The following is a 9,217-nucleotide window of genomic DNA, read 5'->3' on the forward strand; positions in this document are numbered from 1 at the left end:
CAGTTGAGATTCCATATTTCCAAACCGGGTTCATCAGTTGAGATTCCATATTTCCAGATTTCATATTTGGGATTCCCAGCCTCTATTCCTAAAGCAAGCCTTCATCAGTTCTTCAAAACCCATTTTGAAACCCCAATACTAATTCCTAGTTCATCAATTTGGCAAACAATGGAACCCGAAGCTCCAGTCTGAGTCAGAGGTGCAGTTTACAGAGGGAGGAGGTGTCAAGGAGGATAGGATTTTGGGTTGGATATTAAAATTGTTTGTGTTTTGGGATGGGATGGTCTTTGATTGATGTTTTGGGGCGATGGGTCTGGAATAAGGGATTGATTTTCACTTTTTCAGGTGGCTAAGCTCCAGTGCTTGGTTTATTTCTTATCTCCTTCTTCTTCATTTGGTAGTCAAGTTTGCAGAATGCAGGGATTTGTATAGCACTGATCTTCTCAATTCTGCAAAATATCCCAAAAATGGTGATAGGCCCGAAAAAACCCGAGGACCGGCCCCTTTTTTTTTTTTTTCAGTCCGGGCCTTCCCAATCCCTAAAACTTGAAGAAAAAAAATTTGAGCCCGACCCGAACAATTCGGGCTCGGTCCCGGGCCTTGCAAATTACGTACCGGGCTGGGACCGTGCCCAGGCCTACTAGGGACTTCCACCCGAGCTGAAAATGCAACCACAAAATTACCTTCTACATCACATACGAAAAATACCACCATATCCAGCTGCATGGGGCCCCCTGAAGGATCCATCTGTATTTACTTTCAGCCATTGCACCGGTGGAGGCCACCAAGTAACCGGCTTCAAGGAAGGGGCAGTGCAACGAAGTGGAGACAAGTAAAGTAGATTGAAAATAGGGAGGACATTACCAGATGTGTGATATGGCTTGAAGACAAGCTGGGCAGACTCCTTGACCAGGAGGAAACGACGACGCCTAAAGCTTACAGCATTATAAACAGTGTCAAAATTACGGATTGAATTTCTCTCAGTCCAGATATGCCAAAGTAGAGTACAGTGGCAATTTTCCACACCAGATTGGAGGTTGGTGAAAGGCCACGCATCAGCTCACTAGAGAGAAGATGGTGCAGGTTTACTACTTGCAAGGGTAAAATGCGAAAGAGAGCAAACAGCCATGCCCAAATCTCATGCAATACAACACATTCCAAGCTTTTTTCTCAATGTTCATTTTGCCGAGTAAGTACAGAATCTTTCAATGAATTAAGCAAACAAGTTAATTTTTCAACAATCCAATATTCCCCAAGGTTGATTAAAATGGTTAATAAAAAAACTAACGTGACATATGGGAGCATCAATTTCTACCTTTAATATCATTCGATGTTGTTAGTGTCAATGATCACTACTAGATCAAAAAGTGCATATATATGTACATCGGTTTTAGACTAATATGAAAAAATTACCAACTGATGTGGTTCAATGTATGTGAGTTTAAAGGATCATCGATTTTCAAATGTTGGTATTTAGCCGATATCAATTTTCATAAGTCCAAACACTAATCTTTATCAAACAATCAGTTATATATAACATTATTTTACCGCGAGGAATGAGTTCTCTTCCCAATATTTTTTTTTTATCAAATCAACAACTCATATACAATAACTAACATATTGTGAGTCAAACTCATGACCTCCCACTTAAAAAGATGAGACTTACCAATATTATTTGAAATAATTTTTTTTTCCATCAAACCAAGATAAAATCTACTTAAAAGAAAAAATAACTAACCCTATCCTTATACTAAATGAACTCTGTGCTCTTACCTTTGTTCTCTTACTCAAGTCGCCCCCTAAATTTAGCGTTCGGCACGGCCTTGTTTTCTTGTTGAATTGGTTCTGAATCCTTCCTGAGAGGCAACTCTGGTTGTTCTCTAGCACGTAGGACGCTCAAGCTTCCTGTTCTCGATGGACTTTGTGCTGGTATCTTTGGAATATGTTATGTTGAACGATGTCCGGTGGTCCGGTAGCGGCTGCCTGTTCTGGATGGTGTGATCGTCGGTGGCTATACGGTGGAGGCTTTTCGATGATGGATGGCCTGCTTTTGGGGCGGCTGTCAGCGGCGGATCTCTAAGTTTACCGGATGCCCGTGCTTACGCTAGTGATGGTTCGGCGATTGTTATGAATCCACCTTAGTTTATCTTTGTTTGACCAGAATTAGTCTCCTATTATGCTAAAACGCACCATCCCAATTATTAAACTGTTTTGCTTAGGCGTGCACATGCTTTGCACGTGTTTTGTTCTGGTTAGCTAGGGTTTAGTTAACTAGTTAGATGGTTGCCAAATGTCAAGATCGTATCCATCTTGGATTGGCTATATTAGAAACCTTGTATTGCCGGCAGCAACTATGAATGAAATCTTGCTTTAATTTATTTTTCTTCATTTCCATTTTCTTGCTTTCTCTTGACTCTCTGGGGGTTCAGTACCATATCAACTGGTATCAAAGCCCTTGATTTTGGGACAATGGTTAAACTAAAAGGGGCTGGAGGTGGTGGATCTGTACCACAAGCTTCTGGGGAACTCACCCATGTTGAATTTGATCTTCAGGTGCATAAGGATGAAACAGCTGCAAGGTTCAGTGAGCTGCAAATGACTCTCAACGTGTACCAGGTGTCCATGAACTCTTTCAGGACTGAGTTGATAAAGGAACTCCAAGCAGTGAAGGATAACTCAGCTGCTGCTGCAGCTCAGATTGATTCTTCTTTACTCAAGTTCGGATCTTTGCCTCCCACTTCTGGATCCCCGATTTTAGCTGCCAGAGGAGACTCATCTTCATATACAAGAGCCCTTACCACTACAACTTTGACCCCTACTCATGGTAGCATATCTAAACCAGCTTCAGCTTCTCCTTTAAACTTAGTCGAAAATAATGCTGCCTTCGACACTACTTGTGGTACCACCACTGCTATGGTTGATTTTTCATCTGATGTTAACACAACAAGGGTCCTAGTCACTAATGCTTCTGGAGCTATAGTTTCTCAAGCTATTAGTACTGGTTCAGCTGAGGAAAGAGATCTTAGCCGACAGAAACAACAAGGTAGTGCGGCACAAAACCAAACCCATTACTACCAACATACTGTTTTAGGACCCCAACCTCTTAACCAATTTGTAGGACCTTATTCTGCTTCCAGCAGTAACCATGTGCTTGCTGCTCCTTATTTGGGGAATCAAAACCTTTCCATGAGCTCTGTAGACCCCTTCACCATGTCTTATTCTGGTCCATACTCCCATACCCTCTTGAACTTTGCACAAGCAACCCCTTCACCCTTTCAAAATTTCACAGCACCAAATTTTTCTGCACAGCCTATGGGAACTGCTCACCCCACTTTTGCTACCACCATTACCCAAACACCCCAATTTAATGTTACTGGTAATTTACTAAACCACTCAGGCCCCCCATATTCCAGCAACAATATACACTCTTTCCTACACCACAATACTTTCAGCAACCCCCTGTGACTACTTGGGACCCCAGCCTACCAACCATGAAACAAATGAAGCTTGAGTTTAGTGTTTTTAGTGGAGGAGATCCTGTGGAGTGGTTAAATAAGGCTGAACAGTTCTTTGAGTTTTATCAGATTCCAGAGGGCAGAAAGTTAGCCATTGCCACTATGTATCTTACAGAGAAAGCTTTTGACAGATGGTTCATGTTTAAACATGAGTTTCCAAATTCTTGGCCAGGGCTAGCTGATCTGTTAATGAGAGAATTCAGTGGCTACAATGTCCTAGACTATCAAGCTGCTTTTGCTCGGATGTCTCAAACTGAATCTGTTGAACAATATAAAGACCAGTTCACCAAACTTTCAAGGAGGGCCCCTGGTTTTCCACATCAGGTGTTGTTATCCTGCTTCCTTGGGGGATTGAAAGATAGTATTCGAGATGATGTTAAGGCTCAGAAGCCGAGGACCCTATATGAGGCATGTGAACTTGCAAAGATTTATGAGGAGAAAGAGATACTGCATAGAAGCTATGCAAGGAACACATTTGGTAACAGACAGAACACTAGCCTAGCTCCTAGGCAACCTACTGCTCCAGTCATCCATCAAGCTCCATTTAGGGCTCCACAGCAAGCTGCCCCAGCCAGGCCACCACTCAATCAGCAACCAGCTGTGGGAAACAACATGTGGAACAGAAGATTGACACAAGCTGAATACCGAGAAAGGAGAGCCAGAAATCAATGTTTTTTTTGTGATGAGATCTTCAGACCTGGCCATAATTGCCGAAGAGGGCAGGCAATGATGATCATGGAGGTGGTGCAGGAAGAAATGGACATACCAGATCCCATTCCTCTGGAAGAAGAAGCAGGTCATGGTGTTGAGAAGAATGAGGTCCAAAACATCCACCTCAATGCTGTGGGAGATGGCTACAGCAACTCCACTATGCAACTCAAAGGATCATGCAGCAAGAAGAAGAACTTACATGTTTTGATAGACTCAGGTGCATCACATAATTTTGTTCATCCTACGGTACTGAAAAATGTGAAAGCTTGTGTACAGGTTATTAAACCATTGCAGGTGAGACTAGCTAGTGGGGAAATTATGCAGACCACCAAGAGGGCACAACTTCAGCTCAATCTGCAAGGTTTTACTTTCACAGCATACTACTATGTACTACCAATTTCAGGCTGTGAGCTCATTTTGGGAGCTAGTTGGCTGAAGACACTTGGTGACATCATCTGGAACTTTGAGTTCATGACCATGAAATTCAGTATTAAGGGCTATTCTTATTCCCTACAAGGTGAGACTGAAACTCAAGCTACTGTGGTTGGGTGTAAGGCAATGACAAGACTACTGAGAAAAGAAAGGGAAGCATTATTGGTGCAACTATATAGCAGTAGTACTTTTAAACCTGAAATGGTAACTCCCCCAGAAATCCAAGCATTGGTATCTAAGTACTCTGAGATCTTTGAAGCTCCAACACAACTCCCACCTAGTAGGAAGCATGACCACAAGATAGAGTTGGTGCCCAATACTGCTCCAATTAATGTGAGACCTTATAGGTACCCCCATTTCCAGAAGGGTGAAATTGAGAAGATCATTCAAGAGTTACTAGACAATGGGGTGATCAGACCTAGTGTGAGCCCATTTTCATCCCATGTGCTGTTAGTCAAGAAAAAGGATGGGACTTGGAGGCTTTGTGTGGATTATAGAGCCTTGAATGCAGCCACTGTGAAAGATAAGTACCCCATCCCAGTGGTGGATGAACTTTTAGATGAGGTCAAAGGAGCAGTGATCTTCACCAAGTTAGACCTCAGATCTGGTTACCACCAAATAAGAATGAGTGAGGAAGACATTAGGAAAACAGCCTTCAGGACACACTCAGGCCACTATGAGTTCCTTGTGATGCCTTTTGGCCTCACCAATGCACCCTCCACATTTCAGTCAGTGATGAATGACATATTGAGAGATTTCCTGAGAAAATTTGCATTAGTCTTTTTTGATGACATCTTGATTTACAGCTCATCCATGTCGGAACACTTGCATCACTTGGAAAAGGTTTTCCAAAGGCTGCAACAACATTCTCTGAAAATCAAAGAGAGCAAGTGTAAGTTTGGGGTACCCCAAGTTGAATACTTGGGTCACATTATAAGTGCAGAAGGAGTGGCAGTTGATCCCACCAAGATTCAAAGTATCAGCAAATGGCCCAAACCTGGAACACTTAAGGAGCTTAGAGGATTTCTTGGATTAGCCGGGTATTATAGGAAATATGTCAAAGGATTTGGAATCATTGCCAAACCTTTAACTGACATGTTAAAAAAGGATGCTTTTCAATGGAATGTTCAAGCTATAACTACTTTTGAGGAGCTAAAGAAGGCTCTAACCACTACACCTGTCTTAGTTGTTCCTGATTTTTCAAAGGAGTTTGTGATAGAGTGTGATGCATCTGATTTGGGCATTGGGGCAGTGCTATCACAGGAGGGACACCCTATTGCATTCATGAGTAAGGCTTTGGCACAAAGGCATCTAGCCATGTCAGTTTATGATAAAGAGATGCTGGCTGTGGTGGCTGCAGCATTGGAGGCCATATCTTCTAGGCCGCCATTTTAAAATTTTTACATATCATAGGACTATTGAATATTTTTTGACACAAAAGGTGACCACCCCTGCTCAGCAAAAGTGGTTACTAAAGTTGCTGGGGTATGATTACACTATACATTACAAGGCAGGTAAAAGCAATGCTGCCCCTGATGCACTCTCTAGAACTCCTTCTATTTTTACACTCACTGGTGTATCTCAACCTCTCCATACATATGTGTCTGAGGTGCAACAGGCCTGCATGAAAGATGCCGAGGCACAAAGCATCATGCAAACCCTATAGCAGGACTCAGATGGTAAGAAACACTTCTCCATCATCAATTCCCAGTTATTTAACAAAACAAAATTTTTGTTCCTCAGGTTGATGGTTGGAGAAAGAAGATCATTGCTGAGTTCCATGAAGGATTAACTGGAGGCCATGCTGGAAAATCTAGAACCTACAAGAGAATCAATAGAAATTTTGCTTGGTCTGGTATGCAAAAGGATATCAAAGCATTTGTGGCTGAATGTGAAGTTTGCCAGAGAAATCATTATGAAACTATCAGACCCCCAGGCTTGTTACAACCTTTGGCAATTCCTGATAAGGCTTGGAGTGACATCTCCATGGATTTCATTGATGCTCTACCCAAGTCTGAAGGTAAGACAACAATATGGATGATTGTGGATAAGCTAACTAAATATGCTCATTTCATTCCTTTGTCCCATCCCTACACGGCCTCTACTCTAGCTCAAGTGTTTGTGCACAATTTTTTTAAGCTTCATGGAATGCCAGACAACATCATTTCTAATAGGGATCCTGTGTTTTTAAGTTTGTTTTGGGAAGCTTTTTTTAAGTTACAAGGGACCAAACTCAGCAGGTCTTCTGCTTACCACCCTCAGTCTGATGGCCAAACTGAGAACTTTAACATAACTCTAGAACAGTACTTGAGATGTGTGGTGGGGGAAAACCCCCAAAACTGGGTACAAGCACTACCATGGGCTGAATGGTGGTATAACACAGCATACCACTCTGCCATTATGATGTCTCCCTTTGAGGCTCTTTATGGATATGCTCCTCCTCCTACTTTTCCATACTTACCTGGTTCCACCACTCTTGCTCAAGTTGATCAACAGTTAAGAAGTAGGGATGAGCTACTAGCTTCACTTAAAAGAAATTTGGTGAAGGCTCAAGCTAGAATGAAAGGGTTCCATGATAGAAAGCACTCTGAAAGAACTTTTGCAGTGGGAGACATGGTATACCTCAAGCTGCAACCATACAAGCAACAAACTCTGCATCAAGGTGCGTTTCACAAATTATCTGCCAAGTATTATGGTCCCTTTGCTGTGACAGAAAGAATAGGCTCAGTGGCATATAGGCTCAAACTTCCTGCCAATGCAAAAATCCACAATGTGTTGCATGTGTCCCTACTTAAGAAGAAAATTGGAGAAAATGCGTATGTGGCATCCCAACTTCCACCCATCATTGATCCATCCAACCCCAAGTAGACACCTTCTGCTGTCCTTGAGAGAAGAATTGTTAAACGGCATGGAGCAGCTGCCACTCAGTGGCTTGTGCAGTGGTTTGGCACCACCCCCGAAGAAGCAACGTGGGAATATGCTGATGATATTCTTCTCAGGTTCCCAGACTTTGATTCTGAAACTTGAGGACAAGTTTCACATGCAGCAGGGTGCAATGTTATGAATCCACCTTAGTTTATCTTTGTTTGACCAGAATTAGTCTCCTATTATGCTAAAACGCACCATCCCAATTATTAAACTGTTTTGCTTAGGCGTGCACATGCTTTGCACGTGTTTTGTTCTGGTTAGCTAGGGTTTAGTTAACTAGTTGGATGGTTGCCAAATGTCAAGATCGTATCCATCTTGGATTGGCTATATTAGGAACCTTGTATTGCCGGCAGCAACTATGAATGAAATCTTGCTTTAATTTATTTTTCTTCATTTCCATTTTCTTGCTTTCTCTTTACTTTCTGGGGGTTCAGTACCATATCAGCGATGTTGCAAGGTGATGGCAGCAGGTCTTTCGACTGGAAAAGTGCTGCAAGCAGCGGGTCAACAGCTAGCTGTGCTGGTGGCGACAAGGGTTGGTGGTTCATGATTTCGACAGCCGACAGGTGATGTTGGTGGTTGCTCTGGCAAAGATGTCGGGGTGGCTGCTACTGCTGCTTTGAGAAGGTGAAGTTCAGATGGGCTGAGGCTGGGGCTTTCAAGTGGTTGGGCCTATGTATTTTGGCTGCCTTTGGGCTTGTGTTGTTGAGCTTGTGCTCCAGGCTTAGGCTCTTTGCTGATGAGTTGGGGGGTTACCCCTTCTCATTAAAGTCTTTTACTTTTACTTTAAGAATAATTGAGCCTATAACTTGAATATTAGCTTTAGTATTGTCGGGTTCTTTGGTTTTCAGAACTTAATCTTAGGGTGATAATATGTTAGGGTCCTTTTGATTCCTAGGCAGTGGTTCAATTCTGATGTAGCCACTCGAGGATGGATCATTGTATAATGTTACAAACATTTTCAATTTTTTTTTTTTTTTTGAGGAAGGGCTAGTTAGGCTGCTTTCAAGCCTTGACCATTAATGAAACTGCAGAATACGTGAGGGGAACATTGTCACGCCCCAAAATTTGGAGGTCAAAACTGTACTTTTATTAAGTCAAAATTATATAAAGAAAAGCTTCAAAATACACTTTAGTTACTTTGAAAATAAAAACTTAAATGAAAAAAAGGTAACGGAAGCTCCATTCTAAAATTTATAACAATCTTAAACAAGAAACTTGAACTTTATTCTAGGGGACGCCGACATAACCACTAGCTGCTACCAAGGCTTCTAAGCATTCAATACTTGGAACCACAACAAATTACTAATGAGATATAAACTCAGTAAGTAATTATAACACACCACGTATAAAAATATGAAGGCATTCCATACTTATATACAAGTGATAAAATGAGTCCTTAAAGTGGTAAAATGAGTTCTCAAAGTAATAAAAAAAGTTGATGTATCAGAAACATTAACATACCATATCCTTACCCTCATAAAAGATTAGAGAAAAGACAAAAAATTAAGAAAGAGAGATGATGAAGGACAAACTTCTTCGTGCGTGGAGAGAAAAACTTTGATAGACCTTTTTTTTTTTTTTTTGAAGAGGAAACTTTGATAGACTTTTTGAAATCTTTGGTCTGGAGG

The sequence above is a fragment of the Rosa rugosa genome, chromosome 2 (genome assembly GCF_958449725.1).
Source record: "Rosa rugosa chromosome 2, drRosRugo1.1, whole genome shotgun sequence".
NCBI lineage: Eukaryota > Viridiplantae > Streptophyta > Magnoliopsida > Rosales > Rosaceae > Rosa > Rosa rugosa.